Source organism: Saccoglossus kowalevskii, chromosome 21, assembly GCF_978046115.1.
Source record: "Saccoglossus kowalevskii chromosome 21, keSacKowa6.1, whole genome shotgun sequence".
NCBI lineage: Eukaryota > Metazoa > Hemichordata > Enteropneusta > Harrimaniidae > Saccoglossus > Saccoglossus kowalevskii.
In genome coordinates, this window is record NC_140661.1 from 1,271,558 (window position 1) to 1,292,141 (window position 20,584).

The following is a 20,584-nucleotide window of genomic DNA, read 5'->3' on the forward strand; positions in this document are numbered from 1 at the left end:
CTTGTCTACAAATAACAGCAGAGGAAAATACAGTACATATAATGTGCAGTGATAAAAACATCTGAACGTTCAGGATGTTTTCAGCTCATTATATCCTACATTATTAAATTCATTCTATATTGAGCACGATTTCTGCCTCTACTATTAAATTATTTTATTATTAACAGAATATGTGCAAATTAAGTACAGTACTAATGTGTTTTTAAAGCACGGGATCGTTTCACCGAAACCAATTCGTTGATATTATTACTGACTGTAAAATGTGTGGTCGACGCCATGAACACTCATAATTTATATCTTAAATTCAGCCGATTGTTATTAAGAAACACAACCTGTGGCAATATTAAATATACAGTACAAACTGAATAAAAAATATTTTTCATCAAAAACTATCAGGGATGTATCAAATATAAAATTTATGTTTTATTCACTCAATATATATATATATACGGCATACGATTGTTTCATATGAAAGACTAGGTCAATAATAATAATGGGATATGACTTGGGAAACGTTTATGTTTATGCTTATGTTTAGACACTCGATTTTTATTAAGTAAAGTAACATATTACTTACCTAACAGTAAGTGGTATCGGGTTAATACTTATTCAATGCTAGTAATATAAGCATACTTGTATATAAAGCACACTCGATAAATTAGGAACAACTCGAAACAGAGAGATGGTATATACCATATCAGAGAACAGTAGGTAATATTCATAAAATACTGGATATCACCTGAAATTACTGTGCGTGATTTCCCAACCTTTATACGAGTACAGGTGTGTATAAATATCCATTTATGAATACATGAGTGAGTTGCGATGTCAATATACAGTGTGTGATTTGAAGGATGTACAAGAAAGGCATATTTACGGTCAAACCGTTTAGTCAAGTCAATCTGCTCCCTTCACATAAATGCGTGTTTAACGTCATAGTCCAAGATTTGACATCGAGATTATTACACAATTTCAATCATCTTGCGTCGATGAAAAGTCTATGAATGAGGATATGGGCATCACAATACGTTAATCATTTTTGTTCATCATTTGGTCACTCAGCAAAAGCTCACTAAATCCGGGCATAAATAGCAGTGTGTATTATGAAATATGTCACAACATTCACAGAAACAATATCAATGGGTATTATTATATCATTAGTTTAAATTATTATTATTATATATTATTCAATCTGTTCATAGATACATTGTAACAACGTTAGTGCATGTAAGTGGATTATTGTCGAGTCAGAACACGATATAACTGTAAACACTATCTTACGGTATCCCTTTACATACTCAGGCAAGTGTTATACAGGCTATAACATATTACAATTCTGGATAACATTATATCGATGTGGAAAAGAAGGTTTCGTTTTATTTTGAATGAATAAAATAATCTTACATAATAGTTGGCACTGACATAACATAAATGTAAACACTCTCCGATTATTACCTTGATATCGAATCTATGTGTGTGTCTTTCTTTATGGAAATGAAACATGAAAAGAGTGATTAGCCGTTGCGACATATCCTATTTACGCGTTGCTATATAATAGAAACGAGTCATGCCCAATTATAGATAAATCTTTATGAAACATCATCGTTATTTGACCTTGTTGAAGGTATATTTATTAAGTATTGCTCAGCTAGAAATGATTTACCTTGTGTTATTTATAGCTGGGCACGTTATTGATTGCGCTGTACGTAAAGAAAATCTCCTTTCTACAATACTTAGAAAATTTATTGCGCTTTTAATATCTTCAAATGTCATCTAATGTGCGCTAATCTGAGACCAATTCAGATGTAATATGTTACCTTCATTCAGTGCGTTTATCACGTCTGCCACTCTTGATTGCTGCTACTCCTTGATGAATATGTATAAGTGGTGAATATAACACTTTACAAACCGACCATTCTACTTTTATTATGTCAATATTTCAAGTAAGGTCTGATTTTTGTATCGTTATATATCAGCACATACTAGTTGTTAGGATGTTAGTTTCACTGATAAATTGTGATATATATATATACATATGTATATATATGCATAGATTTGAAAACAAAATAATGTAAATGTGTTTGAAGTAATTACATTTCTTACAATCACGCAGAGCTATGATGCAATATATGCACAGCGTTTAGGAGAAGAATTAATCATACGGTAATAGCAAAGAGGCTGGAGTAGTATGCGTTCATACAGACTTGGATTGGCCATGATTGTCAGTCATCGTTGTATCATATGTAATGGCGTGATTCAAGGAACCTGTTGATTGTACTCCGTACACTCACATTTCACGTCTGGTTGTCTCAATTCAGGTTATCATACTCAACAGTATTGCCAAAGTAACCTTGGCAAATATTAGAAATATTGTAGACGTAATTTAGTTTGTGTCAATCATTTTTCAGTACGCATTACATAATCTTATATAAATGTGCTGACATTTTTAATCAAAGCTTATTACCAAAAGAAATTTGGAGTAAATACTGATTGGATCTTATATGAACTCTTCCTTGCTTTATATATTTTAAATTGGCCGAGAAAAAGCAATGGCAACTCGTTCAGAGATCACATAATTGCGGGTTATATTTGAACACACATGGGCCATATATATATACGACATGTTGTGTGTGTTCCTCCAAACGCAAATAGCATCCAAGGGTATCTAATTTTAGATAATACACTACACGCAGAGCTCTTGTACCCAGGCGCAAAATGGTCTCTAATAAATGTTTCAACGGAGTGTTAGACAAGAAGGTCCCTTGTCCCCATATTTGTTCATTATCTGTGTTGAATTGTTAGCTCAATCTATAAAATCGAATCCACAAATTAGGGGTGTAGTAATTTCAGGCTCACAATTTTTACTCGGACAATATGCCGATGGTACATTCACCATCATTGGTGGAACGAAAAACATTTATGCCATATGTAGAGTTCCAGCAACAATATATAATTTGAAAAGTGATTGTATTACATACCAATCGATTTTATATTCAATTCCAAAGACATGGAAAACGGAAATAGCAAAAGAAAGAAAAAATGTTAAACTCGTTAAAAATTTGGATAAGATTGTTGACACTGGAAAACTTTCAAAAAATTCAACAACCATCTAGTGAATGGAATTAAACGAATGCCAAGTAAAATCATGTATAAATGGCAATCTAAGGCGAGTCAGATAATGAATGGTATATAATATTTGCTAGACCGTTCAAAATAACTAAAGAAACCAGATTGCAAGGTTTTCAATATAAAATCATTCACAGGTCTTTAGCTGCAAACTATAGTTTAATTAAAATGGGAAAAACAGAATCGGCTTTGTGCACATACTGTGAGTCGAGTCTGGAAACAATAGAACATTTATTTTAAGAATGCGATTGCATTAGAATTTGTTGATCACTTTTTGTTAAATGGATTAAAGACCAAACTGACTATATAGATATACACCATTTTACATTAAAAGATATATTATTAAGTAATGATAGACACTCGGCACTAATAGGTAATTTGATCTTGCTCTGTAAATTGTTCACTCTAAAATCAACAAAATAAAACCTCGATTCCAATTGTAACTACCAGACAGACATCGCCATTTCTAATCTGGAAGGCCACAACAAATTTAGACAGAAGTGTGACAATGTCATGTTCACTTGACTTTTAAGGTATATTGAATTATGTAATAGTTTATGGACTCAACTAATTGTTGTATTTTTTCATTTTTCTGCTGTGTATTCCTTTTTCTTTGTTGATTGAATAAAAAAACATGGTGTAGCTACCTAAGGAATATAAACTAACAAGATATGTGGAATAATCATTACAGACAAATTGCACGGCATCTTGTTTAGGACAACCAGTTACCACTATTACAAGTGACACATTACTCAATAGCAAGCATACTTACATACATTGTTTGCTGACAAAATACACAGCCACGGTTACCCTGTTTCAGCCTCTGTGACTGTTTGACTACATTCACAAGTCACCTAGCTTGAAGCGGTAAGCATCGGCGTGGCACGCGTAGAAAGGATCACAGCGTAGAACGCGTCACAACGATCCCGGATGTGACGTTTCAGTGGCGGCCGTTCATATTTGCTCTATATAAAAAATATCCTTAATATCCATTCTTGCACGTTTGCTGTCTATTTCTAATGAATTAAGTTCCTCCAAATCTTTGAAAGCAACCCCAAAGCAACAGTGACCGGGACAGCACCAGTGTAGCGAACGACAATTTGTTATGCGCAGTAGTTTCAGTGACGTCATTCATGTGATATGCCAATTGGCGGGTAATATACAATGTAATATTCATTTTCATTCAATGTCAGGTGACTGAGTCTCAACCAATTACAGAATGCGTAACATAAGTGAAATGTGATAACTAAATAATAACACACGCCTGTGAATGTAATATGACGATTTTTGCCTGTCTTCACATGTTTATTGCACTACTACGACTGTAGATTAAGTCTGTACATTTTTATTGCTACTACTACGACAGTAGATTTAGTCTTCACATGTTATTGCACTGCTACGACTGTAGATTTAGTTTGCACATGTTTATTGCTACTACTACGTCTGAAGATTCAGTTTGCACATGTTTATTGCTACTACTACGACTGTAGATTAAGTCTGTACATTTTTATTGCTACTACTACGACTGTAGATTTAGTCTTCACATGTTATTGCACTACTACGACTGTAGATTTAGTTTGCACATGTTTATTGCTACTACTACGTCTGAAGATTCAGTTTGCACATTTTTATTGCTACTACTACGACTGTATATTTAGTCTTCACATGTTTATTGCACTACTACGACTGTAGATATAGTCTACACATGTTTATTGCTACTACAACGACTGTAGATTTAGTCTTCACATGCTATAGCACTACTACGACTGTAGATTTAGTTTGCACATGTTTATTGCTACTACTACGTCTGTAGATTTAGTCTGCACATGTTTATTGCTACTACTACGACTGTAGATTTAGTCTGTACATGTTTATTGCTACTATTACGACTGCAGATTTTGTCTGCACGTGTTTATTGCTACTATTACGACTGTAGATTAAGTCTGCACATGTTTATTGCTACTACTACGATTGTAGATTTAGTATGCACATGTTTATTGCTACTACAACTACAGCACTGTAGATTTAGTTTGCACATGTTTATTGCTACTACTACGACTGTAGATTTAGTTTGCACATGTTTATTGCTACTACTAAGGTAGCACTGTAGATTTAGTTTGCACATGTTTATTGCTACTAATACGACTGTAGATTAAGTATATACATGTTTATTGCTACTATTACGACTGTAAATTTAGTCTGCACATGTTTATTGCTACTATTACGACTGTAGATTTAGTCTGCACATGTTTATTGCTACTATTACGACTGTGGATTTAGTTTGCAAATGTTTATTGCCACTATTACGACTGTAGATTAAGTCTGCACATGATTATTGCTACTACTACGACTGTAGATTAAGTCTGTACATTTTTATTGCTACTACCACGACTGTAGATTAAGTCTGCACATGTTTATTACTACTACTACGGCTGCAGATTTCGTCTTCACATGTTTATTGCACTACTACGACTGTAGATTTAGTCTGCACCTGTTATTGCTACTACTACGACTGTTGATTTAGTCTTCACATGTTTATTGCACTACTACGACTGTAGATTAAATCTGCACATGTCTATTGCTACTACTACAACTGTAGATTTAGTCTGCACATGTGTAATGCTACTACTACGACTGTAGATTTAGTTTGCACATGTTTATTGCTACTACTGCGACAGCACTGTAGATTTAGTTCGCACATGTTCTTATTACTACTACTACGACTGTAGGTTTAGTCTGCACGTGTTTATTGCTACTACTACGATTGTAGATTTAGTCTGCACATGTTTATTGCTACTATCACGACTGTAGATTAAGTCTGCACATGTTTATTGCTACTATTACGACTGTAGACTTAGTCTGTACACGTTTATTGTTACTATTACGACTGTAGATTTAGTCTGCACATGTCTATTGCTACTACTGCGACTGTTGATTTACTCTTCACATGTTTATTGCACTACTACGACTGTAGATTTAATCTGCAATGTCTATTGCTACTACTACAACTGTAGATTTAGACTGCACATGTTTATTGCTACTACAACGACTGTAGATTTAGTCTTCACATGCTATTGCACTACTACGACTGTAGATTTAGTTTGCACATGTTTATTGCTACTACTACGTCTGTAGATTTAGTCTGCACATGTTTATTGCTACTACTACGACTGTAGATTTAGTTTGCGCATGTTTATTGCTACTATTACGAATGTAGATTTAGTCTGCACATGTTTATTGCTACTACTACGATTGTAGATTTAGTATGCACATGTTTATTGCTACTACAACGACAGCACTGTAGATTTAGTTTGCACATGTTTATTGCTACTACTATGACTGTAGATTTAGTTTGCACATGTTTATTGCTACTACTAAGGCAGCACTGTAGATTTTGTTTGCACATGTTTATTGCTACTAATACGACTGTAGATTAAGTCTATACATGTTTATTGCTACTATTACGACTGTAGATTTAGTCTGCACATGTTTATTGCTACTATTACGACTGTGGATTTCGTTTGCAAATGTTTATTGCTACTATTACGACTGTAGATTAAGTCTGTACATGTTTATTGCTACTACTACGACTGTAGATTAAGTCTGTACATTTTTATTGCTACTACTACGACTGTAGATTAAGTCTGCACATGTTTATTACTACAACTACGGCTGCAGATTTCGTCTTCACATGTTTATTGCACTACTACGACTGTAGATTTAGTCTGCACCAGTTATTGCTACTACTACGACTGTTGATTTAGTCTTCACATGTTTATTGCACTGCTACGACTGTAGATTTAATCTGCACATGTCTATTGCTACTACTACAACTGTAGATTTAGTCTGCACATGTGTAATGCTACTACTACGACTGTAGATTTAGTTTGCACATGTTTATTGCTACTACTACGATTGTAGATTTAGTATGCACATGTTTATTGCTACTACAACGACAGCACTGTAGATTTAGTTTGCACATGTTTATTGCTACTACTAAGGCAGCACTGTAGATTTTGTTTGCCCATGTTTATTGCTACTAATACGACTGTAGATTAAGTCTATACATGTTTATTGCTACTATTACGACTGTAGATTTAGTCTGCACATGTTTATTGCTACTATTACGACTGTGGATTTCGTTTGCAAATGTTTATTGCTACTATTACGACTGTAGATTAAGTCTGTACATGTTTATTGCTACTACTACGACTGTAGATTAAGTCTGTACATTTTTATTGCTACTACTACGACTGTAGATTAAGTCTGCACATGTTTATTACTACTACTACGGCTGCAGATTTCGTCTTCACATGTTTATTGCACTACTACGACTGTAGATTTAGTCTGCACCTGTTATTGCTACTACTACGACTGTTGATTTAGTCTTCACATGTTTATTGCACTGCTACGACTGTAGATTTAATCTGCACATGTCTATTGCTACTACTACAACTGTAGATTTAGTCTGCACATGTGTAATGCTACTACTACGACTGTAGATTTAGTTTGCACATGCTTATTGCTACTACTACGACTTTAGATTTAGTATGCACATGTTTATTGCTACTACTACGACAGCACTGTAGATTTAGTTCGCACATGTTTTTATTACTACTACTACGACTGTAGGTTTAGTCTGCACGTGTTTATTGCTACTACTACGACTGTAGATTCAGTTTGCACTTGTTTATTGCTACTACTACGACAGCACTGTAGATTTAGTTTACACATGTTTATTGCTACTACTACGACTGTAGACATAGTCTGCACGTGTTTATTGCTACTATTACGACTGTAGATTCAGTATGCACATGTTTATTGCTACTACTACGACAGCACTGTAGATTTAGTTCGCACATGTTTTTATTACTACTACTACGACTGTAGGTTTAGTCTGCACGTGTTTATTGCTACTACTACGACTGTAGATTCAGGTTGCACATGTTTATTGCTACTACTACGACTGTAGATTTAGTCTGCACATGTTTATTGCTACTATCACGACTGTAGATTAAGTCTGCACATGTTTATTGCTACTATTACGACTGTAGACTTAGTCTGTACACGTTTATTGTTACTATTACGTCTGTAGATTTAGTCTGCACATGTGTATTGCTACTACTATGACTGTAGATTTAGTTTTCATGAGTTTATTGCACTACTAAGACTGTAGATGTAGTCTGCACCTGTTATTGCTACTACTACGACTGTTGATTTACTCTTCTCATGTTTATTGCACTACTACGACTGTAGATTTAATCTGCACATGTCTATTGCTACTACTACAACTGTAGATTTAGTCTGCACATGTGTAATGCTACTACTACGACTGTAGATTTAGTTTGCACATGTTTATTGCCACTACTACGACTGTAGATTTAGTCTTCACATGTTTATTGCTACTATTATGACTGTAGATTTAGTCTTAACATGTTTATTGCTCTACTACGACTGTAGATTTAGTTTGCACATGTTTATTGCTACTACTATGACTGTAGATTTAGTCTTCACATGTTTATTGCACTACTACGACTGTAGATTTAGTCTGCACATGTTTATTGCTATTATTTACGACTGTAGATTTAGTCTACACATGTTTATTGCTACCAGTACGACTGTAGATTCAGTTTGCACATGTGTATTGCTACTTTTATGACTGTAGATATAGTTTGCACATGTTTATTGCTACTATTACGACTGTAGATTTAGTCTGAAAATGTTTATTGTTACTATTACGACTGTAGATTAAATCTGCACATGTTTATTGCTACTACTACAACTGTAGATTTAGTCTGCACATGTGTAATGCAACTACTACGACTGTAGATTTAGTCTGCACCAGTTATTGCTACTACTACGACTGTTGATTTAGTCTTCACATGTTTATTGCACTGCTACGACTGTAGATTTAATCTGCACATGTCTATTGCTACTACTACAACTGTAGATTTAGTCTGCACATGTGTAATGCTACTACTACGACTGTAGATTTAGTTTGCACATGTTTATTGCTACTACTACGATTGTAGATTTAGTATGCACATGTTTATTGCTACTACAACGACAGCACTGTAGATTTAGTTTGCACATGTTTATTGCTACTACTAAGGCAGCACTGTAGATTTTGTTTGCCCATGTTTATTGCTACTAATACGACTGTAGATTAAGTCTATACATGTTTATTGCTACTATTACGACTGTAGATTTAGTCTGCACATGTTTATTGCTACTATTACGACTGTGGATTTCGTTTGCAAATGTTTATTGCTACTATTACGACTGTAGATTAAGTCTGTACATGTTTATTGCTACTACTACGACTGTAGATTAAGTCTGTACATTTTTATTGCTACTACTACGACTGTAGATTAAGTCTGCACATGTTTATTACTACTACTACGGCTGCAGATTTCGTCTTCACATGTTTATTGCACTACTACGACTGTAGATTTAGTCTGCACCTGTTATTGCTACTACTACGACTGTTGATTTAGTCTTCACATGTTTATTGCACTGCTACGACTGTAGATTTAATCTGCACATGTCTATTGCTACTACTACAACTGTAGATTTAGTCTGCACATGTGTAATGCTACTACTACGACTGTAGATTTAGTTTGCACATGCTTATTGCTACTACTACGACTTTAGATTTAGTATGCACATGTTTATTGCTACTACTACGACAGCACTGTAGATTTAGTTCGCACATGTTTTTATTACTACTACTACGACTGTAGGTTTAGTCTGCACGTGTTTATTGCTACTACTACGACTGTAGATTCAGTTTGCACTTGTTTATTGCTACTACTACGACAGCACTGTAGATTTAGTTTACACATGTTTATTGCTACTACTACGACTGTAGACATAGTCTGCACGTGTTTATTGCTACTATTACGACTGTAGATTCAGTATGCACATGTTTATTGCTACTACTACGACAGCACTGTAGATTTAGTTCGCACATGTTTTTATTACTACTACTACGACTGTAGGTTTAGTCTGCACGTGTTTATTGCTACTACTACGACTGTAGATTCAGGTTGCACATGTTTATTGCTACTACTACGACTGTAGATTTAGTCTGCACATGTTTATTGCTACTATCACGACTGTAGATTAAGTCTGCACATGTTTATTGCTACTATTACGACTGTAGACTTAGTCTGTACACGTTTATTGTTACTATTACGTCTGTAGATTTAGTCTGCACATGTGTATTGCTACTACTATGACTGTAGATTTAGTTTTCATGAGTTTATTGCACTACTAAGACTGTAGATGTAGTCTGCACCTGTTATTGCTACTACTACGACTGTTGATTTACTCTTCTCATGTTTATTGCACTACTACGACTGTAGATTTAATCTGCACATGTCTATTGCTACTAATACAACTGTAGATTTAGTCTGCACATGTGTAATGCTACTACTACGACTGTAGATTTAGTTTGCACATGTTTATTGCCACTACTACGACTGTAGATTTAGTCTTCACATGTTTATTGCTACTATTATGACTGTAGATTTAGTCTTAACATGTTTATTGCTCTACTACGACTGTAGATTTAGTTTGCACATGTTTATTGCTACTACTATGACTGTAGATTTAGTCTTCACATGTTTATTGCACTACTACGACTGTAGATTTAGTCTGCACATGTTTATTGCTATTATTTACGACTGTAGATTTAGTCTACACATGTTTATTGCTACCAGTACGACTGTAGATTCAGTTTGCACATGTGTATTGCTACTTTTATGACTGTAGATATAGTTTGCACATGTTTATTGCTACTATTACGACTGTAGATTTAGTCTGAAAATGTTTATTGTTACTATTACGACTGTAGATTAAATCTGCACATGTTTATTGCTACTACTACAACTGTAGATTTAGTCTGCACATGTGTAATGCAACTACTACGACTGTAGATTTAGTTTGCACATGTTTATTGCTACTACTACGACTGTAGATTTAGTCTTCACATGTTTATTGATACTATTTCGACTGTAGATTTAGTTTGCACATGTTTATTGCTACTATTAAAAATGTAGATTTAGTCTGCACATGTTTATTGCTACTACTACGACTGTAGATTTAGTATGCACATGTTTATTGCTACTACTACGACAGCACTGTCGATTTAGTTTACACATGTGTATTCCTACTACTACGACTGTAGACATAGTCTGTGCATGTTTATTCCTACTATTACGACTGTAGATTTAGTATGCACATGTTTATTGCTACTACTACGACAGCACTGTAGATTTAGTTTACACATGTTTATTGCTACTACTACGACTGTAGACATAGTCTGTGCATGTTTATTGTTACTATTACGACTGCAGATTTTGTCTGCACGTGTTTATTGCTACTATTACGACTGTAGATTAAGTCTGCACATGTTTACTGCTACTACTACAACTGTAGATTTAGTCTGTACATGTGTAATGCTACTACTACGACTGTAGATTTAGTTTACACATGTTTATTTCTACTACTACGACTGTATATTTAGTCTGCACATGTTCATTGCTACTACTACTACTGTAGATTTAGTCTTCACATGTTCATTGCACTACTACCACTGTGGATTTGGTCTGCACATGTGTAATGCTACTACTACGACTGTAGATTTAGTTTGCACATGTTTATTGCTACTACTACGACTGTATATTTAGTCTGCACATGTTTATTGCTACTACTACAACTGCAGATTTAGTCTTCACATGTTTATTGCACTACTACGACTATAGATGTTGTCTGCAAATGTTTATTTCTCGTATTATGACAGTAGATTTAGTCTTAACATGTTTATTGCTACTATTACGACTGTGGATTTCGTTTGCAAATGTTTATTGCTACTATTACGACTGTAGATTAAGTCTGTACATGTTTATTGCTACTACTACGACTGTAGATTAAGTCTGTACATTTTTATTGCTACTACTACGACTGTAGATTAAGTCTGCACATGTTTATTACTACAACTACGGCTGCAGATTTCGTCTTCACATGTTTATTGCACTACTACGACTGTAGATTTAGTCTGCACCAGTTATTGCTACTACTACGACTGTTGATTTAGTCTTCACATGTTTATTGCACTGCTACGACTGTAGATTTAATCTGCACATGTCTATTGCTACTACTACAACTGTAGATTTAGTCTGCACATGTGTAATGCTACTACTACGACTGTAGATTTAGTTTGCACATGTTTATTGCTACTACTACGATTGTAGATTTAGTATGCACATGTTTATTGCTACTACAACGACAGCACTGTAGATTTAGTTTGCACATGTTTATTGCTACTACTATGACTGTAGATTTAGTTTGCACATGTTTATTGCTACTACTAATGCAGCACTGTAGATTTTGTTTGCACATGTTTATTGCTACTAATACGACTGTAGATTAAGTCTATACATGTTTATTGCTACTATTACGACTGTAGATTTAGTCTGCACATGTTTATTGCTACTATTACGACTGTGGATTTCGTTTGCAAATGTTTATTGCTACTATTACGACTGTAGATTAAGTCTGTACATGTTTATTGCTACTACTACGACTGTAGATTAAGTCTGTACATTTTTATTGCTACTACTACGACTGTAGATTAAGTCTGCACATGTTTATTACTACTACTACGGCTGCAGATTTCGTCTTCACATGTTTATTGCACTACTACGACTGTAGATTTAGTCTGCACCTGTTATTGCTACTACTACGACTGCTGATTTAGTCTTCACATGTTTATTGCACTGCTACGACTGTAGATTTAATCTGCACATGTCTATTGCTACTACTACAACTGTAGATTTAGTCTGCACATGTGTAATGCTACTACTACGACTGTAGATTTAGTTTGCACATGCTTATTGCTACTACTACGACTTTAGATTTAGTATGCACATGTTTATTGCTACTACTACGACAGCACTGTAGATTTAGTTCGCACATGTTTTTATTACTACTACTACGACTGTAGGTTTAGTCTGCACGTGTTTATTGCTACTACTACGACTGTAGATTCAGGTTGCACTTGTTTATTGCTACTACTACGACAGCACTGTAGATTTAGTTTACACATGTTTATTGCTACTACTACGACTGTAGACATAGTCTGCACGTGTTTATTGCTACTATTACGACTGTAGATTCAGTATGCACATGTTTATTGCTACTACTACGACAGCACTGTAGATTTAGTTCGCACATGTTTTTATTACTACTACTACGACTGTAGGTTTAGTCTGCACGTGTTTATTGCTACTACTACGACTGTAGATTCAGGTTGCACATGTTTATTGCTACTACTACGACTGTAGATTTAGTCTGCACATGTTTATTGCTACTATCACGACTGTAGATTAAGTCTGCACATGTTTATTGCTACTATTACGACTGTAGACTTAGTCTGTACACGTTTATTGTTACTATTACGTCTGTAGATTTAGTCTGCACATGTGTATTGCTACTACTATGACTGTAGATTTAGTTTTCATGAGTTTATTGCACTACTAAGACTGTAGATTTAGTCTGCACCTGTTATTGCTACTACTACGACTGTTGATTTACTCTTCTCATGTTTATTGCACTACTACGACTGTAGATTTAATCTGCACATGTCTATTGCTACTACTACAACTGTAGATTTAGTCTGCACATGTGTAATGCTACTACTACGACTGTAGATTTAGTTTGCACATGTTTATTGCCACTACTACGACTGTAGATTTAGTCTGCACATGTTTATTGCTACTATTATGACTGTAGATTTAGTCTGCACATGTTTATTGCTACTATTATGACTGTAGATTTAGTCTTAACATGTTTATTGCTCTACTACGACTGTAGATTTAGTTTGCACATGTTTATTGCTACTACTATGACTGTAGATTTAGTCTTCACATGTTTATTGCACTACTACGACTGTAGATTTAGTCTGCACATGTTTATTGCTATTATTTACGACTGTAGATTTAGTCTACACATGTTTATTGCTACCAGTACGACTGTAGATTCAGTTTGCACATGTGTATTGCTACTTTTATGACTGTAGATATAGTTTGCACATGTTTATTGCTACTATTACGACTGTAGATTTAGTCTGAAAATGTTTATTGTTACTATTACGACTGTAGATTAAGTCTGCACATGTTTATTGCTACTACTACAACTGTAGATTTAGTCTGCACATGTGTAATGCAACTACTACGACTGTAGATTTAGTTTGCACATGTTTATTGCTACTACTACGACTGTAGATTTAGTCTTCACATGTTTATTGATACTATTTCGACTGTAGATTTAGTTTGCACATGTTTATTGCTACTATTAAAAATGTAGATTTAGTCTGCACATGTTTATTGCTACTACTACGACTGTAGATTTAGTATGCACATGTTTATTGCTACTACTACGACAGCACTGTCGATTTAGTTTACACATGTGTATTCCTACTACTACGACTGTAGACATAGTCTGTGCATGTTTATTCCTACTATTACGACTGTAGATTTAGTATGCACATGTTTATTGCTACTACTACGACAGCACTGTAGATTTAGTTTACACATGTTTATTGCTACTACTACGACTGTAGACATAGTCTGTGCATGTTTATTGCTACTATTACGACTGCAGATTTTGTCTGCACGTGTTTATTGCTACTATTACGACTGTAGATTAAGTCTGCACATGTTTACTGCTACTACTACAACTGTAGATTTAGTCTGTACATGTGCAATGCTACTACTACGACTGTAGATTTAGTTTACACATGTTTATTTCTACTACTACGACTGTATATTTAGTCTGCACATGTTCATTGCTACTACTACTACTACTGTAGATTTAGTCTTCACATGTTCATTGCACTACTACGACTGTGGATTTAGTCTGCACATGTGTAATGCTACTACTACGACTGTAGATTTAGTTTGCACATGTTTATTGCTACTACTACGACTGTATATTTAGTCTGCACATGTCTATTGCTACTACTACAACTGCAGATTTAGTCTTCACATGTTTATTGCACTACTACGACTGTAGATGTTGTCTGCAAATGTTTATTTCTCGTATTATGACAGTAGATTTAGTCTTAACATGTTTATTGCACTACTGCGACTGTAGATTTAGTCTGCACATGTTTATTGCTACTACTGCGACTGTAGATTTAGTCTTCACATGTTTATTGCTACTACTGCGACTGTAGATTTAGTCTGCACAAGTTTATTGCTACTATTACGACTGTATATTTAGTCTTAACATGTTTATTGCTACTACTACGACTGTAGATTTAGTCTTCACATGTTTATTGCACTACTACGACTGTGGATTTAGTCTGCACCTGTTATTGCTACTACTACGACTGTAGATTTAGTCTTCACATGTTTATTGCACTGCTACGACTGTAGATTTAATCTGCACATGTCTATTGGTACTACTACAACTGTAGATTTAGTCTGCACATGTGTAATGCTACTACTACGACGGTGGATTTAGTTTGCACATGTTTATTGCTACTACTACGACTGTAGATTTAGTCTTCACATGTTTATTGCACATTATGACTGTAGATTTAGTCTTAACATGTGTATTGCTCTACTACGACTGTAGATTGAGTCTGCACATGTTTATTCCTACTATTACGACTGTAGATTTAGTCTGAAAATGTTTATTGCTACTATTACGACTGTAGATTAAGTCTGCACATGTTTATTGCTACTACTACAACTGTAGATTTAGTCTGCACATGTGTAATGCAACTACTACGAATGTAGATTTAGTTTCGACATGTTTATTGCTACTACTACGACTGTAGATTTAGTCTTCACATGTTTATTGCTACTATTTCGACTGTAGATTTAGTTTTCACATCTTTATTGCTACTACTACGACTGTATATTTAGTCTGCACATGTTTATTGCTACTACTACAACTGCAGATTTAGTCTTCACATGTTTATTGCACTACTACGACTGTAGATGTTGTCTGCAAATGTTTATTTCTCGTATTATGACAGTAGATTTAGTCTTAACATGTTTATTGCACTACTGCGACTGTAGATTTAGTCTGCACATGTTTATTGCTACTACTGCGACTGTAAATTTAGTCTTCACATGTTTATTGCTACTACTGCGACTGTAGATTTAGTCTGCACAAGTTTATTGCTACTATTACGACTGTATATTTAGTCTTAACATGTTTATTGCTACTACTACGACTGTAGATTTAGTCTTCACATGTTTATTGCACTACTACGACTGTGGATTTAGTCTGCACATGTGTAATGCTACAACTACGACTGTAGATTTAGTTTGCACATGTTTATTTCTACTACTACGACTGTAGATTTAGTATGCACATGTTTATTGCTACTACTACGACAGCACTGTAGATTTAGTTCGCACATGTTTTTATTACTACTACTACGACTGTAGGTTTAGTCTGCACGTGTTTATTGCTACTACTACGACTGTAGATTTAGGTTGCACATGTTTATTGCTCCTACTACGACTGTAGATTTAGTCTGCACATGTTTATTGCTACTATCACGACTGTAGATTAAGTCTGCACATGTTTATTGCTACTATTACGACTGTATATTTAGTCTTAACATGTTTATTGCTACTACTACGACTGTAGATTTAGTCTTCACATGTTTATTGCACTACTACGACTGTGGATTTAGTCTGCACATGTGTAATGCTACAACTACGACTGTAGATTTAGTTTGCACATGTTTATTTCTACTACTACGACTGTAGATTTAGTATGCACATGTTTATTGCTACTACTACGACAGCACTGTAGATTTAGTTCGCACATGTTTTTATTACTACTACTACGACTGTAGGTTTAGTCTGCACGTGTTTATTGCTACTACTACGACTGTAGATTTAGGTTGCACATGTTTATTGCTCCTACTACGACTGTAGATTTAGTCTGCACATGTTTATTGCTACTATCACGACTGTAGATTAAGTCTGCACATGTTTATTGCTACTATTACGACGGTAAATTAAGTCTATACATGTTTATTGCTACTACTACGACTGTAGACTTAGTCTGTACACGTTTATTGTTACTATTACGACTGTAGATTTAGTCTGCACATGTGTATTGCTAGTACTATGACTGTAGACTTAGTTTTCATGAGTTTATTGCACTACTACGACTGTAGATTTAGTCTGCACCTGTTATTGCTACTACTACGACTGTTGATTTACTCTTCACATGTTTATTGCACTGCTACGACTGTAGATTTAATCTGCACATGTCTATTGGTACTACTACAACTGTAGATTTAGTCTGCACATGTGTAATGCTACTACTACGACTGTGGATTTAGTTTGCACATGTTTATTGCTACTACTACGACTGTAGATTTAGTCTTCACATGTTTATTGCACTATTATGACTGTAGATTTAGTCTTAACATGTATATTGCTCTACTACGACTGTAGATTGAGTCTGCACATGTTTATTGCTACTATTACGACTGTAGATTTAGTCTGAAAATGTTTATTGCTACTATTACGACTGTAGATTAAGTCTGCACATGTTTATTGCTACTACTACAACTGTAGATTTAGTCTGCACATGTGTAATGCAACTACTACGACTGTAGATTTAGTTTCGACATGTTTATTGCTACTACTACGACTGTAGATTTAGTCTTCACATGTTTATTGCTACTATTTCGACTGTAGATTTAGTTTGCACATCTTTATTGCTCCTATTAAAAATGTAGATTTAGTCTGCACATGTTTATTGCTACTACTACGACTGTAGATTTAGTATGCACATGTTTATTGCTACTACTACGACAGCACTGTAGATTTAGTTTACACATGTTTATTGCTACTACTACGACTGTAGACATAGTCTGTGCATGTTTATTGCTACTATTACGACTGTAGATTTAGTATGCACATGTTTATTTCTACTACTACGACAGCACTGTAGATTTAGTTTACACATGTTTATTGCTGCTACTACGACAGTAGACATAGTCTGTGCATGTTTATTGCTACTATTACGACTGCAGATTTTGTCTGCACGTGTTTATTGCTACTATTACGACTGTAGATTAAGTCTGCACATGTTTATTGCTACTACTACAACTGTAGATTTAGTCTGTACATGTACAATGCTACTACTACGACTGTAGATTTAGTCTTCACATGTTTATTGCACTACTACTGTTGTAGATGTTGTCTGCAAATGTTTATTGCTAGTATTATGACAGTAGATTTAGTCTTAACATGTTTATTGCACTACTACGTCTGTAGATTTAGTCTGCATAAGTTTATTGCTAGTACTACTACTGTAGATTTAGTCTTCACATGTTTATTGCACTACTACGACTGTAGATTTAGTCTGCACATGTTCATTGCTACTACTACTACTGTAGATTTAGTCTTCACATGTTTATTGCACTACTACGACTGTAGATTTAGTCTGCACATATTTATTGCTATTATTTACGACTGTAGATTTAGTCTACACATGTTTATTGCATCCAGTACGACTGTAGATTCAGTTTGCACATGTTTATTGCTACTTCTACGACTGTAGATTTAGTATGCACATGTTTATTGCTACTATTATGACAGTAGATTTAGTCTTAACATGTTTATTGCACTACTACGACTGTAGATTTAGTCTGCACATGTTTATTGTTATTATTTACGACTGTAGATTTAGTCTACACATGTTTATTGCTACCAGTACGACTGTAGATACAGTTTGCACATGTTTATTGCTACTTCTACGACTGTAGATTTTGTTTGCACATTTTTTATTGCTACTCTTACGACTGTAGATTTAGTCTGCACATGTTTATTGCTACTATTACGACTGTAGATTTGATCTGCAAATGTTTATTGCTATTACTACGACTGTAGATTTAGTCTGCACATGTTTATTGCTACTACTACGACTGTAGACATAGTCTGTGCATGTTTATTGCTACTATTACGACTGTAGATTTAGTATGCACATGTTTATTGCTACTACTACGACAGCACTGTAGATTTAGTTTACACATGTTTATTGCTGCTACTACGACTGTAGACATAGTCTGTGCATGTTTATTGCTACTATTACGACTGCAGATTTTGTCTGCACGTGTTTATTGCTACTATTACGACTGTAGATTAAGTCTGCACATGTTTATTGCTACTACTACAACTGTAGATTTAGTCTGTACATGTGCAATGCTACTACTACGACTGTAGATTTAGTCTTCACATGTTTATTGCACTACTACTGTTGTAGATGTTGTCTGCAAATGTTTATTGCTAGTATTATGACAGTAGATTTAGTCTTAACATGTTTATTGCACTACTACGTCTGTAGATTTAGTCTGCACATGTTTATTGCACTACTACGACTGTATATTTAGTCTTCACATGTTTATTGCACTACTACGACTGTAGATTTAGTCTGCACATATTTATTGCTATTATTTACGACTGTAGATTTAGTCTACACATGTTTATTGCATCCAGTACGACTGTAGATTCAGTTTGCACATGTTTAATGCTACTTCTATGACTGTAGATTTAGTATGCACATGTTTATTGCTACTATTATGACTGTAGATTTAGTGTTAACGTGTTTATTGCACTACTACGACTGTAGATTTAGTCTTCACATGTTTATTGCTACTATTATGACTGTAGATTTAGTCTACACATGTTTATTGTTATTATTTACGACTGTAGATTTAGTCTACACATGTTTATTGCTACCAGTACGACTGTAGATACAGTTTGCACATGTTTATTGCTACTTCTACGACTGTAGATTTTGTTTGGACATGTTTATTGCTACTACTACGACAGCACTGTAGATTTAGTATGCACATGTTTAATGCTACTACTACTACGACTGTAGATTCAGTTTGCACATGTTTATTGCTAATACTACGACTGTAGATTTAGTCTGCACATGTTTATTGCTACTAATACGACTGTAGATTAAGTCTGCACAAGTTTATTTCTACTATTACGACTGTAGATTAAGTCTGTACATGTTTATTGCTACTACTACGAATGTAGACATAGTCTGTGCATGTTTATTGCTACTATTACGACTTTAGATTTCGTCTGCACGAGTGTATTGCTACTACTATGACAGTAGATTTAGTCTTCACATGTTTATTGCACTACTTCGACTGTAGATTTAGTCTGCACATGTTTATTGCTACTATTACGACTGTGGATTTAGTCTGCACATGTTTATTGCTACCAGTACGACTGTAGAGTCAGTTTGCACATGTTTATTGCTACTACTACGACTGTAGATTTAGTTTGGACATGTTTATTGCTACCAGTACGACTTTAGATTCAGCTTGCACATGTTTATTGCTACTACTACGACTGTAGATTTAGTCTGCACATGTTTATTGCTACTATTGCGA

At 34.7% G+C, this 20,584-nt stretch overlaps 1 protein-coding gene across 1 annotated transcript in view; it reads left to right on the forward strand.

The window, feature by feature from the left end:
- The window catches only part of LOC146729510 (uncharacterized), an 80,386-nt gene that overhangs the window by 47,429 nt on the left and 12,373 nt on the right, over positions 1-20,584 (forward strand). The gene's annotated exons all lie outside the window — the stretch shown is intronic.